Genomic DNA, 24,342 nt, shown 5'->3' with positions numbered 1-24,342 from the left:
TATTGCTAGACCATCAGAGTGATGATAGACATTAGCAAGGTTATTGTCATAGATATAATTTGCTAATTATCTTCCCTGTAATATTATAACGTCATCAAGTTAGAAGTATTCTCAGATAAATTATTTTAGCTCTAAAATACTGAGGGGCAAGATTTTCAGGAGAGTGGCTGATTTGGATAACTATCCAAATAATTAATGAGTAGCTTTTTTCCCCATGTACTTGCATAGTCATGTATTTCAGGAAAAAATGATATATGTTAGGAAGCAAATATGTAATCCTTTGCCCAGGTAGTGATTAGAATGAAGTGGAAAATAATGTCACTCCTTCGTAACTAGCATTGTGACATAAAATTGAGGATTAATGACTGTCCCCTTTTTTCCTCAAAAATAGCCTCTATTCGACTATAATTTGATATGACGAGCATCAAATGATTCATACAGACTGATCCTTTTTATCATTTGCAGTGATTTTTTAGCTAATTAAGCTTGTGATTACTTTAAGAATATTAGCAATAATGTTTGATTTATAGTAAGAATTGTTTCCTTATCTTGACATGATTTTAATGATCACATGTGGTATTTGAGATGGATTATACTGTTTCTGCTTGAACAACATTCTAGTTCATTTCTGATGCGCAGACAAGAAAATACCTTATCGTAGCATAACTGAATATGCAGTTTCATGGACAGGTAATGACAGACCTAAAATACTTAGGGAAGATAAAGAGGAAAATGAGTCAAGAGAATGATCTTCTAAGAATATACGATACACTCAGTGGCACAAGCCTGACCTGTAGGAGTGAGTCTTGAAACTTCTTCCTCCCTTATGCTCTGCAATTAAATTTTCAGAGTACTTTGAGTTTTGTCTTCAAAATTTCTCCCCAATGCATCTGTCTCTATATTATCAAACTAGAACTGGCTAAAATGTCTGTTGGATGAAAAACTCCATATCCACTCTTGTCTCCATCCAATATTTTTAACAAATCCAATGTGATATTTTAAAATGGAAATATAAATATTTCACATCAGGCTTTTTGCTCAAAAGCATTCACCAACTTCCTATTGCTCTTAGGTACATGTTCAAAATGTTTGCCATTGTCTATGAGGTCATCAATAATATGACCCCAACTTTCCTTATAATTCTCACCTATGCCATCCTCCTTCACCTCTCTTATGTCTCTTTTAAAAATTTCCTTCAAACAAACATGATCTCTGTCATTACAAAACATTTGCACGTACTCTTTCATTTGCCTCAAATACTCTTCTCTCTGCCACAACACATTTGGCTACATAATACAGGGTTCTCAGCTCATTTATTGTTTTCTGCATGAAGGTTTCTTGAATTCTAGTATTACTCCATTGCATTACTTACACCACTTAGTATTTTCATTTCATTGTATTTTAAAAATTGTTTACTTCTAGGTGTGTTTGTGCAATTGCTTGATTAGTACCACTCACTGCTCCACTGGGCTTTTGACTCTGTGAAAGAAGATACCATGTTTATTTTTCTCACTTTGTATTTTTAGTGTTTTGTATGGTACCAATCATATAATAGCTCTTAGTATACATTTTTTTAATAGGATGATTGAATGGATGGTTGAATAAATACATGAATAAACTAATGTAGTAGAATGAAATATCATTTACAAATTGTAAATCTGCCCTTTGTTATAAGACTGGCTATGGCTAAGGAAATATAGTCCCCGAAGGTGGATACATGGAGTAGACTTGAACCCAACCCACAGCTTAGAGTCAATTAGCTGATCTGAATTGAGCTCAGCAGATCCTGAGTTGACCCACATGTTTATGAGTGAGAAATAAATTCTTTGCATAAACCAGTTGGTGTTCAGGTTGTTTTCAATAGCAGCTGATTGATAAATTCCTAATATATCAATATATTAGATTATAATTTATAATGGGTAACAAAGCCATGTATTTAAATTAAGAAAATATAATATTTTAATCTAACATAATTGTGTATATTATATAAATTTTATATATAATTATACTGTATACAATAACTATATCTTATCATATATAATATACATTTAAATTACTTCTTGCTCTCTAAATAAGAAAAATATTCTGATACTCACTGAAAACTTAATTAAAGCTTATAAAGAAGAAAATGTGTCAAATTCTTTTGCACTTATCAAGAAGATTGTTTTCCTTATTTTAACTCTATACTTTTTCAAGTTACAGCCATATTAAACTTAGTATTGCCATATTCTTTGTAGCTAAATATATGCACTGGAAGAAGTTGAATTTTGTAGATTCCTTTAAGTTCTTGGTTTCATCTTCTAAAACATATACCTTTGTTTGGCAGAGAAATGTCTTTGAAACAGAAACTTAAAGCCAGATTTTATTCTCACTAGTTCCCTTCCACGAACTGAAGAGTAATTGGAACAATAAGCTTATGTTCTGTAGCACTCACTGTACTGCTTTAGCAAGTTGCTGTTACTTTTCTGAAGAAGGCAGACTGTATAGTGATAACCCACAGGGCATGTTTTTCTGATGAATGGCAAGTGTGGGATGCTTCAATCACTAACAACTCCAAGAAGAAGCTATTCCTAGAAACACATGCTGATGCTCCCAGGCAGTGCTACATAATAGTAAGAAATGAATAGGAATTATCATTTTTTTCATATAGCACATGCATTTCAAGTTTTCCATAAGGGTATATTTTAGGTTCACTGATTTCTAAATGCTGTGTCATATCAACATCTAGTTTATTCATCTCTTTTCAGACTTCTTTGAACTGCGAGAAACATTAAAGATCATCTAATGAAGTTTTATAAAATTTCTGGGGACTTTAAAATATACTGATGCCCAAACCCACCCCAGACAAATTCTGGTCATTGGACTTGGGCATAAATATATTTTTAAAAAATCTCCTAGGTTTATTTTAACATACATTCAAGTTTAAGAACCTTGATTCTACTTTAATTCCTTTATTTAATGAAGGTGGGAACTGAGGCCCAGAGAAGTTGAATGATTTACCCAAGGTGACCAAGGAAATCAGTATCATTATTAGTGAAACCCACCCAGTTTCACAGCATATTTCTTCTAATAGAGTAAGAAATGTCTCCTCTTAATTGGCATTATTTTATCTACAACTTTACTCATACATATCAGCAAGTATCACCTTGAAGTTTAGATTCAAGCTCACAGTACTGCTAACGACATGTTTTCTTATTTTACCTTTTATATAGATATCTGTAATTTGAACTAGTAAATATGATCTCAGAAATACTAAGTCCAAAATAAAAATAATTTCATATCTAAGGTAGTATAATGATGTCATATATATTCATTTTTCCACTACTTATAAACCAGGATTTGATTATTATACCTATTGATCAATTGTGTACCCACCTAATAACAGAGAAAGTTGACAAGGACGTCTGTTAACATTTGTTTTACATATGATGAAGAGTGTGAAGAGGACAAGTAAAAAAGTACAGAAAGCAAAAAGGGTGAAGAGGATTGTTTGCAAATGTGAAGTAACAGGTCAAACGTGTGATTTTGAATGGAACGTGTATATATAGAAGTGTTTGTAGTAAATGACTCTAAGTAAATACTGAGAGGGAGTCTGGAAGGAACACGTATTGTCTTTGTAAACTAACCTTTTATAGGCTAACAGGGCTGTAATTGGTGGTGAGTTAAAGTATTTTGAATAGATTTTGCCAAACCCTGCTCTTGGGAGAGTTACAATATAAGTAAAGCAAAAAACTTAAAATAGGTCATGTATTTGACCTATGGAAACATAGGAAAACAAAGAGGATTAAATACAAGAGCCCACAATTTATTTATTATTTTCAAAATTTTTCTTTCTCTTTCTAAAGGAGAACATACTACAATTCAATACACGATCATTCAGTATATCATATTATCATGGAGCTTTGTGTTTTCCACATGCCCTACTGATGCACATATTTTCACTGAAAGGAGTAAAGACATTGACATCACAGGATAGTGAATATCTCTGCTAATATTAAAGTGCTCACTGGGGAAAAGCAGCCATTTGCATCATTGGACAAATGAATCATCTTATTAAAAATGATAGTTGTTAATAACACCATCCACAGCTAATGTTATCTAAGTCATATGACTGGAAGACTCAGAAGTGTCCAAAAGATCTCTTCCTTTTATGCTATGTTTCTAAATGTATCTCTGGGAGGGCTGAGGCTGCCTAACGCCTGTTTCACTGTAACAAGGTCATTTTTAATGAAAAAAAGTTAATTAGGCCCAAATGTATCTCTTTTGGTGCAACTGGTGCTATCACAATTTGAATAGTCTCAGACATTCTGGGCATATGGAGGAAAAACTAGAAGTGTATCTCACTAAGGATGTCAATCTAGCAGTTTTAATGAAAGAAATTCCACTGGGGGCTAAGGAAAAGAAATATGAAAGGCCTAGAAATTATTTAAGGGAAAAGAGGACAGGAAATTTGCAGAATGAGGATAAGAAAACTATAAACTAGAAATATAATGTATAATAAAAATGATTGTGGAAGGCAATTGAATATAAGTGTTAAATACAGTTTCCAAAGTGTCACTAAGCAATTGTTGTTAAAGTACTAATTAAACACACAACACACACGCACACATACACACACAGTGTTGAAACAGAAACAATTTGACAGTCTCAGTTAATCCACATGTCAGCACAACCAGGATTTAATTCAGCTAAGGTTTTTTGGTTCACTTATTACTAAAATATGTTAATAAGATTGCCTTTTCTGTTTCTTCTAAACATTAGTCATTTTATTTTTCAGTTGAAACATTTTTAGATCGACCTATCAGTTGTTTGCCATTAACAGAGAATATTATTCTCTGTTAATGAATATTATTCATTAACAGAGAATAAACACAGAGACTGAAGATGGATTTTTATATAGTAATAGATGTGGAAATACGAGTGAGTTTATTACTGTAGATTGAATCATATAAAATTGTTCTTTTTATGTCAACAATTTTCAGTTACCAGCAATTCCATGTAATTCAGCACGTGAGGAGGGTTAACTGTACTTGAGAATGATAGAAATAGGCCAAGAAGTATCTAAATCATGAGATTTAATTCAGTAAGAAAGAGACAGAAGTATATGCCTTGCCAAAAATAATTTCATAATAAGCTTTCTTTCAAAGAAGTCCTAAGCAGCCTTTCTTACCATCCCAACTCTGTTGACTATAACTTATCAAATCCCAAGTATTCTTCAGATTGTTTTGAATCAGCCCTTGGTACACTGCCTTCTTCTTCCTCTGTTTGTGGTCCTCTATAGTCATTATAAAGTAATTCTTTCAGCAGTCCGCTCTCATGATCTGTCTGCCTTCAAGCATTGAGACACATTCACTCATATTATTTCTCTGAGAAACTTCCCCTATGAATTCTTGTACTCTGGTGTTTCTCGTATCCAAAGCAAAAGAGCTATTTAGAAGTCTACTTTTAAAACAGAGTAGAAATTTAGAAAAATCAAAGGCACTCAATTGCAATATGTTTCTTAAAAATGTGAACTTAGAGATTCGAAATAAAATTTTAAGAATCATTAACCACCTGGTTCATTTTACAGCCCCCTTTAGACTTGACATGGAAGATGAAGGTAAGGGCCATGATGAAATATGGAGGGTAGACTGGACAAAATAAATCAACTGATTATTCATTTTTTTAACATTTGAAGAAGAGGATGAATATATATGTGAAGATCACTGTTTGGAACAAGAAAGGAGTCAAATTTCTAAAAGAGTCAATTAGACAAAAAATGTCTAGGTATTTCCTTTGTTATCATTATTGGCAAGTGAAAATAAAATTATAAAATGCAGAAAATACAAAGTATATGAAATAGCATTTTCCTAGAATTCTTAATGTAGGAGGGATTACAATATTCACTAACTTATGCAAGTGATGGTTTTACCTTCAATATCTATCGTTAAATAATTACTCACAAAATCTTAATGAGGATGTAATATCCAATTAGATAGTGTTACTCTGAAAGTCACCAATAGTGTATCTATTCATTTTTACTTAACTCTATCATTGTAAATATTTTAAAACCATGCCAATCATGCTATGATTACATGGAAATAAAAGAAAAAAGTATTACCTTATATGAGAAGTTTTAAATAACTTCAAATTTGATTTAGAATTGGGGAAAGTAGTGAGATATAATATTAGATTATAGGATTGCACTTCTAAATCAGAATTGCTCTGCCTGTGTTGGTTTATGATGGTAAATTTTAACATGTCACTTAACCTCTCAGTTATTGGTTTCCTCATATGTAAAGTGAATAGGTCAAAAATCCCAGACTCCCTTACAGCTCATAAATGTTAACTATTATTCTAAGCTATTCGGGCATACCTTCTTTTATTGTTCTTTACCTTACTGTGCTTCACAGAGATTATGCTTTTTACAAATTGAAAGTCTGTGGCAACGCTGCATCGGGCAAGTCTATCAGCGCCATTTTACCAACTGCCTTTGCTCACTTCACTTCTCTGTGTCGCAGTTTGGTGATTCTCACGTTTCAAACTTTTTCATTATTATTTAATTTGTTACGGTGATCTGTGATCAGTGATTTCTGATGTTACTATTGTAGAAAGATTATAACTCACTGAAGGCTCAGATCATGGTTAGCATTTTTTAAGCAATAAAGTATTTTTTAATTAAGGGCATATACATGTTTTTTTAGATATAATGCCATTGCACAATTATAAACTACAGTATAGTTTGAACATAACTTTTGTATGCACAGGGACACCCAAAAATTCATGTGACTCACTTTATTGCAATATTCACTTTATTGCAGGGGTCTGGAACCAAACATGGAATATCTTTGAGGTGGGCCTGTAGAAGTAAGCTGTTTTAAATTATTCACTGTTGTTCTTTTGATCAAGTAGATATTTAAAAACCTTTTATTGATATAAACTTGTAAAGAAATTCTAATATTAAGTGAGGAACTTTAAGATTTTCCATTGACCATTCTCAAGAGAGTAACAAGTTGGGTTTCTCAGAAAAAGTAAATATGAAGAGCACATCAGGAAGGAAAATAATCAGTGTAAATTTATCTTGAAAGTTACTGTCTATAGATGTGTGATTATTTGTTGTTCCGCAAAATAGCGGGCTGACATTTATGGTTCCTAAATCAATCCAGTGTTAGAAAATATAATGTTCTTTGTAATCCAGGTAAAGAACAGCAGTTAATTCTCAAATGTATATTAAGTCTGCTTTTATATACTTCATCTGTTACTTATTTTCTATTTACAACAAGAAACAGAGTATAGTGATCAAATATTTTGTGAAGATTTTATAGCCTGTTTTAATTCATGTGAATTCATGCATTCATAACATTTTAATTGAAAAGCCCTTATGTCTAAGATTCTGTGCTTGGCACTTTGGTGATACGACACATATCCTGTCCTTATGTGATAAAAAGAGACACAAGAAATATCCAGTCATCCCTCCATTTGGAGGTCAAGAGGATTGATTCCAGGACCTCCTCTGGATACTAAAGTCCATGGATGCTCAAGTCCCATTGTTGGCCCTCCTGGGGTTCTGAATGTGCAGATTCAACCTGCACAGACCCTTAACAAAGCACAGGATCCTCCATGGCTTGAATCCCCGAGGTGGAACAGCAGATACCGATAGCCCACTGTTATTGCATTTGGGTTATCACAAGGGACTATTAAGAATATAAAGGAGGAAAGAGAATGTTGTGGGCAAATGTAACAGGATCAGACTTTAGAAGGATTCCTGAACTTGGTCTTTAAGGACAGATGTACATGAATGAGGGATAATGGGAAAGGAGTGCATGTAAATGTAGTACATATCCCAACAAATAAGCATTCAGAGACAAAATCCTAAGGCAGGAGGCACTGTAATGTAGATAACAGTACAGATTTGACTCAGGTGGCCTGGATTCAAATCTCCACTCTGATCATAATCATGGCAGTGAGCAGGTTTTTAAATTTCGTATTTTTCCTTTGCACAGTGGTGATAATAATAGTACTTACCTTGTGGAGCTATTATTATGACATTTAAATTAAATCATGTAATAAAATAAAGGTAATTGAAATAGTGTCTGGCAGGTAGTTAATTACTATTAATTATCATAGTCATTTCATGGAGCAGCTTAGAAGAGATTTGCTTGTGAAAATGTTTAACCACTAGGCTAAAGGGCTTTATACTTCATTAAAAGTGCCTAGAAAAGGAAATTTGGAATTACAAATAAATTCATTAAATGGGATAAACTGTTTGTTAACCTAGATAAGGAGGTAAACTGAGGCAAGCTCAAATGACCAGAAATTGAGTTTATTCAGGAATAACAGAGGAATTGTAATTTGCAAAGCACACACTATAGCCCACTACACTCCAGTTTGTTGAGGGTTTGGGGCAGTCTGGATTTATGGGCAAGGAAGGAAGGATGGGGAAGTTCAGCCAGAGTCCAAGCAGTAAATTCATTGGCTTGAAGAAGGGGAGGGATTTTTGGCAGATGTTCTTTGGTCCGGAGATGAATCTCAATCTTCTGTAAATCAGACTTTTACAGGAAATCAGTCTCTCAGCTCTTAAGTTAAATTCTTATGAAGGTACATGTGTGAGATTTTCCATTTCATATACTATGGCTCCATTTTAGATGGAAATCTTTTCCCAAGTTGAAAACCTCAGACTTATAAAGCCTAGATTTAGATGTACAAACAAAGGTGATGTAATCTTGAAGGAATAATGTGGGTGCTGATTCAATAGTTCTGTGTCTAGGCCTATTCATGAACATTTTTTTAGATGTTCTTCAGGTGATTCTTACTCACCAAGAGAGTTGAAAACCACTGTGTGCTGTGAAGATGGAAACATCTCAAACAACCTAAACTCCCATTAATTCCATTGTGGGCTGACTGTTTCAGGAAAACTATCCTCTTCCTCAAATTATATAGTCCAGCATCAAAGGATAACAGGACAAATGGTTACTACGATTGCATTTGGAATTTTTGGAAAATCTACACTACTGATAATTATGCCAGAAAATGCTAAGCTCATTAAATTTCTGCTCCATCTAGAATCTTATATGTGACTCTTTAGAATCTAATCTTATCATAGACTTTATTTCCCCAGGTATTCTTTATGACCATACTAAAGGTAATGAAAATTCTCTAAATATTCATAGGACTCACCCATCCACACCTCCCTTCTTAAAGGTTCTTACTATTTCCTCTGACATCTTTATAATGTGATAAATACTTGGTTTATGTGATTACTTTTTTTCATCTACTCCCTCCTCCTGAGTATCCTGGAACTCTAAATGGAGGAAACTTGTAATAAACTGAATGTTTGTGTTCCTCTAAAAATTCATATGTTGAAATTCTAACCTCTAATGTAACGGTATGAGGAAGTGGGGTCTTTCTGAGGTGATTAGGTCATGAGGGTGGAGCCCTCCTGAATGAGATTAGTGCCCTTAGAGAAAGAACCCCAGAGAGCTCTCTCAATCTCTTTCCTTCCTCTTGAGGACTCAACCAGAATTGGCAGTCTGTGACCCAGGAGAGAGTTCCTACTAAAATCTAACCATGCTGGCACCCTAATCTCAGACAGATATGGGAAAGTGATGGTTGATTTGAAGGAGGAGAATGCTGAATAAGATATTGAACTTAAGCATGAAGCTTTCTAGGAATAGCATTGTTTTGGAGGGAGGTGTAGGATCACAAGACTCAGGAGGTTAACAGGTCAGCAGAATTTAGTCATTTCACATGTACTTACAGCAGTATCATATTCTTATATAACTTGGGGAAAGGTCCAGGTAGTCAGACCAAAGAACATACTTTGCTGGAATGTAGATGAGCCTCTTGTAAGATGGTATATGGCTGGGCTTTATTGCTCTAAGTAAAAATTTAATAAGAATGAGAAATAAGAATGTTTATCCTTGGGGTTTAACAGTTTTAATTTAAATACAGTGTCATGAAAACCTTAAAAGCAATTATCTCTGTTCTATTGTTTGGCCCTGTTTTCATCATTTAAGTCTAAAGTAATGAGGCCAAGGAGTCTCTTGTAGTTATACCAGGACCCTCATCCAACACAAGTCCCTCAACTCTATTAGGGTTTCTGATAACAGGAAGGTCAGGCTGACTTCAGGCAGTCTCTTCATTCTGGCTAAACAGAAGTGTACCAACTGTGGATTTGAGGAGTGCGCTTAAAAAAGAGAAGACGGGATGAAAATGAAAAATTAGAACAACATTCCCAGTTAGAGTGGAAATGTCCAGAGCTAAAAAGAAAGAGAGTTATCCTATGTTTTTTCCATTCACCTCATCATAGTGTATGTTGGTGTCATTTCTGAGTAGTAAAGGATTACAAGGAAGGGAAAGACATTGAAGAAGAGAAGGACAAAGCAAAAACCTGAAGTCTTACATAATTTAAGCTGTAACTTGTTCCATTATCTGGTTTAGGGTTTTGTCATTGTTGCAAAAGCAGTCTTGGAATACTCTTTAAATTGTATTTAAAATACTTGAAACTCTTCCCAGACATATTTTGGTCACCATCTGAGAGTTTTAGTGGAAGAAATATAAGCATTTAGTTAGCACTCTAAGGCAGAGATCTTTTAAATGAAGCTATGAAAACATATGTAATATGTTATCCAGCAGTATTAGACATGGATTCAAAGTTATCAAGTAATACTTCAGTCATCTGTGTCTAGATTAAAGGCAAGCATTATCACTATAGAGAATGAGATACACACACATATGCTTTTCTTTTCACTTTTAGATCTCACATTGTGTTTAAACATCCTGCATTGTTAACTTTGGCATCTTCCTTAACATGCCTGCTAATTCCTGTGAACATTTACTTGTAGAGGTGTACCTCAAAGATCTTCCTGGGTTAATTTCCAGACCATTGCAATAAAGTGAATATTGCAATAAAGTAACACCAATGTTTTGGTTTCCCAGTGCATATCCAAGTTATGTTTATACTATACTCTAGCTTACTGAGTGAGCAATAACATCATGTCTAAAAAACAATGCACATACCCTTAATTTAAAAATGCTTTTTTGTTAAAAAATGCTAGCCATCATCTGAGCCTTCAGCATGTTGTAGTCTTTCTGCAATAGAAACATCAAAGATCACTGATCACAGATCACCATATTGAATATAATAGTGAAAAAGTTTAAAATATTGTGAGAATTACCAAAATATAAGACAAGGACATGAAGTGAGCAAATGTTGGAGAAATGGCTCCAATAGACTTACTACATGCAGAGCTGCCACGAACTTTCAATTTGTAAAAAGCAGATATCTGTGAAGTACGATAAAACAAAGCACAATAAAACAAAGAAGTATAGATCTTGTATAGGCCTGTTTGGACCTTACATATCGATAAACTATAATTAATTTTAAAAATAAGAGTATTACTGATTGCATCTCATGTATAATTTAGTGTCTGGCACATGGTGGGTACTTAGCACACATATGTGCAAAATGTACAAATTATGTGATATTAGCTGAAGGATGCCTGGCAGAAACTTGTAAACCAAACACATATGTAACCAAAGTAAATTTTTTTAATCACACTTTCTAATTTATGTTTTATGAAAAAAATTTTATATGTATGGCAAAAATAAAATGTTAAAAAACATATTAACTAAACTTTTCTAAATGCTGTGTAGCTAATTTTAATTCTATAATTAAAAGAAGTTTAATTATATGTACCCTTATATAATATTAACAAAATGTTATTTAATAATTATTTCAAGTCAAAAAGTTTTTGTGGAGTTTGTATTATATGCACGAGCTGAGAATGCAGGAATAAATAAACACAATTTCTGTGTTCAAGGCCTTTATAGGCCACAATGGTTATAGGCAGTATTCAAATTATTATAATGTATCAAAGATAGATAGAGATGCAAATATACACATATAGATGTTTATATACTCATATAAATATATTTATTGGATTATCAAATCTGATATAACTTCCTTAGTTTCCTAATCTATAATCATACACAGCATAATATAATTTAATGTTCCATGTTTGGTGTTTTCCTATTTAAACTATCAGCTCTTAGATTTGCTATATAGGAAATAACTGCTTGTGTTTTGCTTATAATTGACACATTTCATAACCGTTCACAAGGAGAAGCATTTTGATTATAAAATAATATTAAATTCATTATCATCATCATTTGATATTTTCCAACAATCTTTGCTTCAACATTGCTAAAACCATTTTTATAATTATACTTTATGGCAGAAATCTTCAACATTTTGAAAATTCCCTACTGCTTGAAAACAACTGAATCAACCCAGAAACATTTGTATTACTTCAGGGTCCTCTCAGTCTTAACGCTAGCCACCTAGTGGTTTATGATTTTGAAAAGGCACTTCATTCCATTTAGATACTCTGATCTGTTTTTTCTTCTCTTATTGACTGTTTAAAATGTATTTGTTTAGTGCCTTGGAACTGCTTTGTTGGTAGATAATTGTTAAAGAAAGCATTCATAGAACATTAAGGTGATATTCTGACTTTATAGACATTATATTACTAATTTATTTTCAAAAAACATATTTTAATGACTTTTCCAGTAACATGAATGATTCTGCAGCAAAATTTCAGCATCTCTTCACCAGTTTCCCTCTTAAGTGTATAAACAAAATAAATTTTAAAACAAAACCTGTATCTCTGAAGTACTTTCTCTGTCTTTCTATTGATCTGGCTACACACAGATTGAATCTCAGTTTGGGCAGTACCATCTTCTATGCGACACACTCGTGACAGTATCATTTCCTTAAGAAACATTTTTCTCAGTATGTCCTGTTTCTCATAGGCTTTACACCTCCTAAGGATGCTCCCAGTCTCCCCTTCTCCATGTGTCAACAGTTCTTGAACATTTTGAATAAACTTTCATTTTACTGAGATTGTATTGAAGTAAAGATGGAAAGGGGACAGCCAATAAAGAGACAATTGTGATAATCAGACAAGAGATAGCAAAATATATATATATTTATTTTAAAACACTAGAAATGTATTCAACAAGACTTATTGATAGACGCAAGAGGGAAGAGATATGGGAACATATGTATATGTATAACTGATTCACTTTATTGTAAAGAAGAAACGAACATACCATTGTAAAGCAATTACATTCCAATAAAGATGTAAAAAAAAAAAAAAGACTTATTGACGACCTCTGTGCTAAGCATGGTTCTAGGTTTGGGGGATGCTCAAGTTAAATGCAAACAGAATATAAATAAAGCAATTGGTATTTTCAGAGTGCTTCGTTTCCACTAGACATTTATATACAAAACATCAAATAAGTGAGTTATATAACATATTAGGTGGTGATGAGTGCTACAGGGGAAAAAAGTGAGGAGGGACTTGCAATATTCAAAAGCGTGGTCAGGGAGAGTGACATAGGAAGCAGATGAGAGGGGGAGCTCGCTCCTACCTGGGACTGAGGAACGATGTTCCAGGCAAAGTGCAAGCGCCCAGAGGTAAGAGCAAGATACACTTATTTGGAAAGAAAGTTGTCCAACATGGCTGATGGACGCAGAGTCGAGGTGGTGAGAGCTTAGTGCAGGGAACTGGGAGTGGAGAGTCAGATTATTTTGAGCTCTTTATCCCCTAATTCAAAGGATTTTAAATTAAATCTGAGTGAAAAGTCACTGAAGGTTTGTGTAGGGACTTGAAAGGCTGGCTCTGATGTAGTTAATAATATTGATATGTTAAAAAATTTACAAAAATTACAAAAACTTTGACAATGCTTTGGAAAGAATTGAAGAGTGACTCTGAAAGCCTTTGTAGCCACTTTATCTTATTAGTGGTATAAAAAAGGACTCAGACTTCCTGTTTAATCCTTTATGTAATAGCAAAATGCAAAATATCCTATTCCATCCAGGAAACACTTGACTTTCCTCCCATGGTGGAAAGCAAAAATATCTGGAAAACTATATGGCAATAAAGTAAAATGCAACTCTTTCTCAGAAAATACTGCTTTAAAAGTAATTGAAAATACTGCTGCAACTGTAAGGGGAAGAGCATTAGAACAAATTAGACTGTGTGGGAGGTTTGCTACACAGCAGATGAGAGAACAGATATTTCTAAGATGAATCAGCCTAAGGTATTTGCTGGATTCTCCTTCAATAATAAAACAAAATGAAGGGATACTTTTTCTATGAGGCACTAAAAGAAAGATATATCAGAGACATATATAAGCTCAACAGATGACTTCTTATAAAAACTGTATTTTAGGAGAAAATTGTATCCATATAAACTCTGATGGAGTACCTACATGGCATGAATTTTTAAAAGGAAAGATAAATTAAATATCGCAAGCTATAAGAACCTATTACTTTTACTTTCCTACTTAGTGCTAGAGACTGTATATGCATTTTGAGTTAAAATAAACAGATACAAATGGCTTTTTCTTTAACAATAATCATGCTTTGGATAATCTCCTGTAAGCAGACATTATATCCAGGTTTAACAAGGAACTTCTTTTATGTTAGCAGATGGAGTTTACCTATTAGACCATGCTTTACAAAAATAGTTAAAATAATAAATCTCTCCCCATGCCCTGAGGGTCAGTAATTCTCACTCCCTAGGACAAACTGAGGAATAGTATTACAGAACTAAGAACACCCAACAGAGCATCCTGCATTTCTCATTTTCTGAGATACAGCTGAAAACAGTATAGTTTTTGTGTTAAAAAAGTAAAAGTATGTTTTAGACATGTAGTTAAAGATAATGTGTGACTACTTTTGAAAGATTTTAAAACCATTCCATATCATGAAGTAAGAGGCTAAGAGGATCTAGTTCCTTTGCTAACATTCAAATATATTAATGTTAATATCCTCACATATGTAAATGAATATATGTTGGAGTGGTCATTTGAAATCTCCCTTTCAAAATAGTATAACATGAGCTCTCCCGCAGTCTTATTTTTAACAGTTCATCAAAAAACGTAATTTTTTAAAACTATTGTAATTTGAGCTTGACTTGCTTGCTTCCTGTCGTCTTTTCCTCCTCCTCCCTTCTTTCTTTCTTTCCTTCTAGTTCTCTTTCCTTTGCTTATTCCCTATCTGCTTGTTCCTTTTTTTATTCTATCACCAAGAATTTTTAAGAAAAGAATTAAAAAATAAAATCTAAAAAGATCTAATAGAAATTCTTGCAGAGAGTGGTATGCTGAATGAATCTTTCTTCCAGCTCAGCAAAAGAAAATGACCACCACTGAAACCAGTTAATATGTTTACCTTAAATGTTAAATGGGACTTTGTAGATGTGATTAATGTAGGGTTCATGAGATGGGACTGTTTTCCTGGGTTACCAAAGTAGGCCCAATGTAATCACAAGGGTTTGTGTAAGAGGGAGGCAAGAGGATCAAATCAGAGAGAAAGAGATGTAATGACAGAGCAGAGGTTAGATTATAGGAGGGAGATTCACAGGACAAAGAAGAGATATGGCCTCTGGAAGTTGGAAACATTCTCTCCTAAACCCTCCAGTAGGAGCTCAGTCTTCCAACACCTTGATTTTAAGACTTCTGACCTCCAGAATGATTGTGCAATACATTTGTTTTGTTTTAAGCTGCAAAATTCATGGTAATGTTATAGCAGTAATCAAAAACTAATACAAAGAATAACTTATACAGACGCATGAAAGTTTGAGACCTAAGTCATATCAGGATATGTCAAGAAATGCAGTATAGCTAGAGCATTGGATGCATGCAGAATAATAACAAGAAATTAGGTGTAATATGCCCCTTTTTTTGATCTGACTAAGTGCCTCTGCTTTGGGCTCTCATACACAATTTTCACACCTTATTTTATTTAACTGTTTATTTTTCTGTCTCTTCTGATTTTCTGTAAACTCACTGTGGACGAAGATCAGTGCCATTTTGCTCACTGTTTTATCCCCAGCATCTGGCACAAGGCATCAATTAAGATTATTTTAATGATTGAGATGACTTGTAATTAATTTGAGATTGGAATGGGGTCAATTTATAGTGTACGTCAGATGTACAAAAAAGTGTGATATTTCCTCTAGTAGATATCTTTCCTCAATGATGGTGAATACATTTGATCTTGCCAATGAAAAGTTTCTTAGTGATATATAGTTAAAAGAGTCAGGGTTATAAATTACTCGATATTCTAAGGTTTCTTCCTTCTGAGGACTCCTTCTCTTGTGATCCACCTTCCAAAATTGCACCTGGAACTCTGGTTTTTCTCATTTCATTGGGCAAGTGCCACACTGTATTTCACCCTGTCCCCAGTGTCTCTCTGTGATCACAGCAGAAGAGTTTGGCTCTTATAATAGGAAGCTTGTTTTCTCCTCCTGCCTAACGCCTAATGGTTTCCTTGTGGTGACTCACTGCGGCTGCTGTGAGTGCATCTTTGTTTCTACAGCCTAGTGGTGGCCCTTGATGTCCATATGGCTACCTACTCATTCCAACCCTTCCACTCAGCATCCTCAGCTCTATTGATTTTGCCTCACGGGGGCACACGGGAAAGTTTTGATTATCTCTATATTGTGTGTTGTCTGAGGAGAAGCAAGGGAACTACCTCAGGCCCCTCTACATAAGTATTTTCCTCAGCATCTACATTCTTACACTCAGGCATCATTTTTGACTTAATATTAGGATTCTCTGAGGCAAGTGCAGTATTTCAGCATTGCAGGGATGGAAAAAAGACATCAGATATCAACCGCCTAGTCTTCCAACCAAACGCCTTTCAATCTAACCCTTGTCTAGATCCAGAAAACAAAGGCAGGATTCATATCTAAAATTTGCCTTTTCTTTTCCTCTACTTCTCTCATCAGCTTTTACCAACAAAAAGGATCTTCGTTTATCTCTTCTCTTTCTATATAACACTGTAATGCTCTATAATTTTCAGTTACCTTATAGACTAAAAAAACAATGAAAAAACCAAACAAATATCACCAACAAAATTCTCTGAACTGAAACAACCAGGCTTGGATCCTAACATATAAAAATTCCACCTTGGGAATTTTGAGAAATCTTCTTCCTCTCTCCTCCAAGGAAAAGTGAAACATAAAAAGCATTTGCTTTTAGCTTGTTTTCTCACCTGGAATTTTATTACACAACTTTAGCACTACCGTGATATCCACAGCAAAACAATGGCCTCCTTATTACAGCCAGGTTCTGTCTTCCTTGTAAAGCATGGAGTACATTTCACTTTCTGGCTAAAGAAGCTTTAAATCAGGTAGGATCTAGAAATCACCTGGAACAAAATTATTTTGATTTAACATCTTCTAAACTTTAATTGCATTTAACATCTTACAAACTTTATTTTGAATGTGGTTGAAAGTCATTGAAGGATGTTGAGCAGGAGAGTGACTGAGTCATAACTACAGTTTGAAAGTCACTGTCAGAGGGTTGGAAATTTTTACTGAACCAGGATGATCCTGGAGGTAGGGAGATCCATTCATTGCTAGATCAGTGATTGAGTGGGGGAGTAAGATGACTGTGATTTTAGACTACGAAGCTTCAGGTGAAAAAGAGAAGGTCAACTTGCGATATAATTTAGAGATAATGTAGTGACTCATTGGATAAAGCAAATAAGGAGCAGTGGCAGTGTCTTGGGCTTTATGGCATTTCTTTAGAGAGAAAATGGAGGAGGAAGAGCAAATTCTAAGAAGACAGTTATCATCCAGCTTCCTTTGGGGATGTGGATTACCAATGTGGTATGGAAACCCAGAAGGAGGTTCAGAAATGGAATATCAGCAGGTGACATGAAGGCTTAGAAAATGTAAATATATGGAGAAGACAGTTTAAATTTGAGGAAACAATTAATAGTATAAACTGACTTTGTATACTGTTGTGGAGAAAGTCAACTTCCCTCTTTATGAACACCAGCTCCTAAGAAGCAGAAGTCAATAAGCAGAAATATTAGACAATGTATTCTCTACCTATTATAAAATAGAATATTATTTTATTTGTGCACATATAAAAATAATTGTTATGGGAACAGTTATTTGCCTCTTTTTATACATCTATTTTCCTTTGTATAATTCTCATAGCTTTTTTAATTTGCAGTATTTCCCCCCTTCACCTCTCCTCAAACAGTGTCTTTAAAAAGTCCTCTTATACTTAAAGTGCATGAAATCTTTAGAATTTCACATACTGTTTCCATGAGGGAATTCCTTCGTGGCATTTCTGAGAAAACTGATAAGTTTTTCCAAATCTTAAATCCTGAGAAAAATAAGTCCAGAACTTTGGAAAACAGGAAAAAACATAATTCTCCCACAAGAATTGAAGCTTAACAATCTGTATAGGGAAGTTAGGGGACCAAGGAATTCACTGACATCAAAAAAAAAGTCAGACCAGGAAGCCTGGAAGGCAGAGCTGAAGGTTAAAGTTGACCTTTTTGGGAAACTGAGAAGGATCACATTAGGGAAAGCAGATACCACTAATAAAGTCAAAGCACAAATGATGAGCTGGAAAAAACATTTACAATTAAACCATAGAAAAGGGCAAATTTCCCTAGTATGTATATAAAATTTCTACATGTTATTGAGAAAAAGAATGTTACTGAATTACAAAATTGGTGAAGGGTATGAGGACTTTATGGAAAAAAGAAACATAAAAGTGTCTTCAGCATATAAAAAGATATTTAAGACCATTCCTTATAAAATAGGTGCAAATCAATACTGTAATGAGATACAGTTCTTTTAAAACCTAAATGATGGACAAACACTGGAAAATTTGGTAACAGATAACAAAGTGTAACCCAACTTTAAATAGCAAACCTCAATTCAGCCACTCTCTACATATTCGTTTAAAAAGACAAAGTGACCCCATAGCACTTGTCAACATCTAACAAATTATATATTTTATTTGTATTTGAAATAAACTGCATACACCAAGACAATATAGGCTGCATGTATACAGTTCTTCCAACATCTAGACTTAACCTTTGTCTTTATCACCAAACCTAGTCCCTGAAGCCAGCAGAGAGAGTGCTACTAGGCCATCCTTTCTTCTCCTCCTCCTCCCTTTATCCTTATCCCTCTTCTTCTTCTGCTTTGTCTTCCTGGTTATCTTCATCTTCAACTTCCTCTTCCTCTTCCTACTTTGTGCCTGGCATGAAACTTTCAGCTATGTTAGGGAAAAATTTTTTCAGTGCAAAAAATATCTGAGGCTATCCAAAGCTCACTGATGTTGTAAAGAGTTAAATTCTAAAACTGTGTTGAGGTGGGACACAGATCTTTATTTACTGTTGTTGTTGTTTTATAGCATCAAATAATTTTATCAGGGGAGGAAGAAGGTAGATGCCTGTTGTAATTGAACTCTGTATAATCTCCATTACGTTTCGATAACATAAAAAATGTAAGAGTAGTTTAGAAACAACATGCCAGCGATTCTCCTGTTACTAGGACTAACGGTAACTTGAATCATTTCAATGATCATAAAGCTGAGGTAGGAAACAAACATGACTGTTGTGTTTTTAAAACACGATCCTTCTGAACTGCCCTTTTCCTTCTAAATGAAAGATAGTATGAACTACAAATTAAAATCAAATGGCTTATAGTGAAGGCTTAGCCAGTTTACATAATAAATAGTATTTTCTTATCATTTTACATTAGTTTTCATTGATATGTTAGGATATTTTAATTTTAGAAGAAATGACTGGAAATGTCAGAATAAGAAACACTTGGAAAAAAATGATCTGTCAACTAGTAAAGATAGACACCACAGTGGTCCTTTATATAAAATACTGAGAAGACCCACCACATTATAAAAATTCAAAATTTTTAATTTTATTACTATTTAAGGGATTATTTGTTTGGAAAATCATTTAAGGGTCTTTAAAATTTGATATAATATGGATATTTACAAGTTCAAATGAAGCATTTTTAAATGACAGTATTCTACTTTTATTTATTTTAACTCATTTGAAGTATTCTTTGAAGACAATAGAGCCATGGAAGAAATTGTGGGATAAGGAAATAAAGGAAGAAAATAAACAACAATGGGACTCATGGGAAATATTTCATATGCAAATAGATAAATTTTCTGCTCAGATCAAACATTTTTTGTGTTCTTCTTCTCTCTCATCTCTTTCTAGATGCTATATGTATTCTGTTTTCAAAATCTCACCTCAAATAGCCTCAAATATAAAATTTAATTTCAAAAGAGGATGAACTTGTAAAAGATGAATGTACATGGTCTCCCTTTGGTGATAGCTTTCTGTCTATAAGGTGGGACATTTGAAAATAAAAAGAGGGGGACAGCGGATCCCAGAGATCCTTCAGGGATCATCATTGTTCTTCTCAACTTATATACCATGACAGGGAGATCCAGAGGCTCTATTTTTCTGTAGCACACTCAATGACTTAATTTTGCTAAAACTCACATTTTATCATTGATCATTTTCCAATCTTAAATACTAACGTTTTCTCTTTGGTAAGAAGATCATTATTATCATGTGTCCTTTTCATAAACATTTCCTTGTCTTAAAAAATGACTATTAATTTCAAAGATGAGAGCAATTCCATTAAAGTATGGAATACCATAAAAGGGGAGTGTTACCTTGTCAGTTTCAGCATTGTATATGCATTTCTAGGAGATTTCAAAATCTTTTCTGTTGCAGATATGTTTTCTTTATTGCAGTAATTTATACTAGAGCACATTGCAGGGTTAACAGTTTTTAAAAATGACTCATAATTTTGTGCACATCTCTGCCATATTATTATAATGTGCATTCTGTTTAAGGTTTAATTTTAAAAATAAGTCCCTCTTATTAAAATACCCAACATTACATTATTGCTGGTCATGCAGAAAATTACTTTGCTGCAGGAAACAAAACCATCCAATATAATCTTTTCTCCTTATAGCAGAGGAGATAATTGGATTAATCACAAGTCAAAATCTTGGAAGTAGAATATTTTGTTGGCTAAACTGAGCCATGCCTGTCATTTAGAGATGCTAGATAATTGAACTTATGTGATACTAGATAATCAAATGCATCAGTCACCGTAATAATGAATATTTTTTAAAACTTAAAATGTGTTAATTACCCATTGAATACAAGGAGAAGCTGGATTAGCCCCATGGGGAACTAGGTGGCTTGCTGAGACATCATCCTATAACCATGCCCACTCGGGCAACTTTCTCCTCAGCTTACCTGACACTATTTTGTACATGTAAAGACACTTGATAAAGTAGAAAAGGTCTCATACTGTGCATCTTTTAATGATTGGGTCTACTGCATGACTTTGGGTATAACATTAGATCCTGATACTGCCCAGTGGCTTGATTCCTCAGTGGTTCTCTTCATACTTAGTAGGGTTCTTTGAAAATGTATTTTTGGGCTTCCCTGGTGGTGCAGTGGTTGAGAATCCGCCTGCCCATGCAGGGAACACGGGTTCGTGCCCCGGTCCGGGAAGATCCCACATGCCGCGGAGCGGCTGGGCCCGTGAGCCATGGCCGCTGAGTCTGCGCGTCCGGAGCCTGTGCTCCGCAACGGGAGAGGCCACAGCAGTGAGAGGCCCGCGTACCACAAAAATAAATAAATAAAAATAAAATGTATTTTTTCAGAACAATGTCTACATTCATTTTTAGGAATGCAATTTTAAAATGAAGATTTTTACAAGACATTTGAGAATCTCTAGGCAAGTGTTATTATCATGAAATTTTGGATATAAGAAGAACTTTATTTCATATTATAGATTAAAAAAAGAAGTGCAGAGGGGCTATATTATTGACGGAGGAATATAGCATTGCTGAAAGTGTTAGAATGAGAATTCATGTCAACCACACTCAGTAAAACACTCTGCACTACTTAAAGCTATCTAGGAGAATTGTGAAATGAATCACTTAGTGTATTTAGGAAATTATAAGAGGATTTTTAAAAAAATTAATTCTACCACAAATTTTTTAAATGACAAATCTAAACCGTACCATAAATTGATCACAGCCTGGTTACTACCACCTATATCAAGATACAGAAACTCACCAGCACTTCAAACCCTCTCATATTTCCTCCTGATCCTTAACCCCTCTCCTCCCCAAAGGAAATGACTGTCTTGACTTCCAAACCCATAAATTAATTATATATATATGATATATATATTACATATATGACTTGTGTCCTTCATGCCTTACCTAATATATTCAAAATTATGTTTGTTGGATTCCTTGATGCTCAAATATATAGGTATAGTTCATCCAGTTACACAATTGTATAATAAATCATCATTTAAAGTTACCACAAGATATCCATTCTACTTGTGATAGATTATTTATTTTTATTAATTTTCATTGGAGTACGGTTGCTTTACAATGTTGTGTTAGCCTCCACTGCACAACAAAATGAATCAGCTATACACATACAGATATCCCCTCTCATTTGGACCTCTTTCCCATTAGATTATTTATATTAATTAGATATTATGGCTAATAGGTTTATAATCATGTTAATAAAACTTTGGTGCAATAGTCACACTGCTTGATTATATATCAAGGAGTGAAATTTTTGACTCAAAGGGAATGTTTATGCTCAAATTGTGTAGAAAAGGCCAAACTTTTTCCAATGTAGTTATACCAATTTGCAGTCTGATCACGAGTGTATGAAAACTGTCTCTCCTCTAAATCTTTGCTTAACACTGATCTGTTAGCCTTTTTAATTGTAACCATTCCAGTGATGTGTAATTACTAAGTTTTTAACAATCTGATGAGCTCACACAGAAAATTTACTAAGATAAACCACTTTCTGAGCCATAAAACATGCCTTAACAAATTTCAGTGAACAGAAATCGTAAAATCTCTGTCTTTTAATTGGTGTATTTAGGCCATTCTCACTTAAAGTGATTATCAGTATAGTTGGGTTAATATCTACCATGTTTATAACTGTTTTCTATTCGTCGCCCTTGTTCTTTATTTCTTGTTTGTCCCTCTTTTGCTGCCTCCTCTGGTTTTAATTGAAGTTTCGTGATTCCATTTTATATACTCAGCAAATCAACTATACTTCTTTTGTAAAAGTTTTAATATTTGCCCTTGCTTCTACAATAAATATTGTAAACTAACTTTTTAACTGCTTTTTTAAAAGAATTTTTAAATAAATTTATTTATTTATTTTTGGCTGCATTGAGTCTTTGTTGCTGCACATCGGCTTTCTCTTGTCGCGGTGACCTGAGGCTACTCTTCCTTGCGGTGCGCAGGCTTCTCATTGTGGTGGTTTCGCTTGTTGTGGAGCACGGGCTCTAGGCGTGTGGGCTTCCGTAGTTGTGGCACGGGAGGCTCAATAGTTGTGGCTTGCAGGCTGTAGAGCGCAGGCTCAGCAGCTGTGGTGCATGGACTTAGTTGCTCTGCGGCATGTGGGGATCTTCCCCAACCAGGGCTTGAACCCGTGTCCCCTGCATTAGCAGGCGGATTCATAACCACTGCACCACCAGGGAAGTCCGTTAACTGCTTTTACAAATATCACTTCCCTTGTAGCACAGACATCATATAAATATACTCAATTTCTCCCTCCTGCACCATGCGGCATTACTGTAATCTACTATAATTACTTGATATATTGTTAATATTACTTTATTTAGATCAATTAAGAATAAAAATAAAATATGTTTATTTTAACTTCCTTCCTTCCTTTCTTTCTTTCTTTTTTTCTTTCTTTCTTTCTTGTTAAATTCTGCTTATTTATTTATGTAGAGCCAAGTAAGCAGATCTCAAGTACTATATTTTTCTGGATGAACCTATATCCAGATTTGAGGGTAGTTGGAATGCTCTGAAATTTTAGTTCTCTGCTGGATCAACAAAAGTTAATGATTTTTAGTTTATTTATCTTTTTTCTTATTGTTATGGGAGTGATGACTCCCAAATATTTTGCATACTGAGGCTCACCCCAGAAATTTCCCAAAATTCAGTTTATATATTGATTTGTTAGCTTGCAATTTACTATAGTCACTTTACAATACTAATAACTTAGATTATATTGGATTTTCTACACATGAAATCATTCATTTGTAAATAGTCACAGTTCTATTTTCCATTTTTTATATATCTTTTTAAAATTTCTTTCCTTCCCTTTCCTTTCCCCCTCCAATGCTTTCATTGCTTTACTGGCTAAAACCTTCAGTCTAGTGTTTAAACTAATTAAAAGTAAAATTAGGAAATATTTGAACCAAATGAAATTTATAACTTTGATATTTGTGGGGTGCAAGCAAAGGAGTGGTTAGTAGAAAATTCACAACTGTAAATGCTAATAATAGACAAGAAGAAAAAGAATTGAAAATCAATCTTTACAGTGTCTACTATTAAAAAGCTAGGAAAAGAAGAGGTTACATACTAAGCAAAAGCATATTAAGGTTACATACTAAAACAAAAGATTAGAACAGGCATCCCTGAAAGAAAAAATAA

This window comes from Kogia breviceps, chromosome 4, assembly GCF_026419965.1.
Source record: "Kogia breviceps isolate mKogBre1 chromosome 4, mKogBre1 haplotype 1, whole genome shotgun sequence".
NCBI lineage: Eukaryota > Metazoa > Chordata > Mammalia > Artiodactyla > Physeteridae > Kogia > Kogia breviceps.
This window is presented reverse-complemented; position numbering follows the sequence as displayed.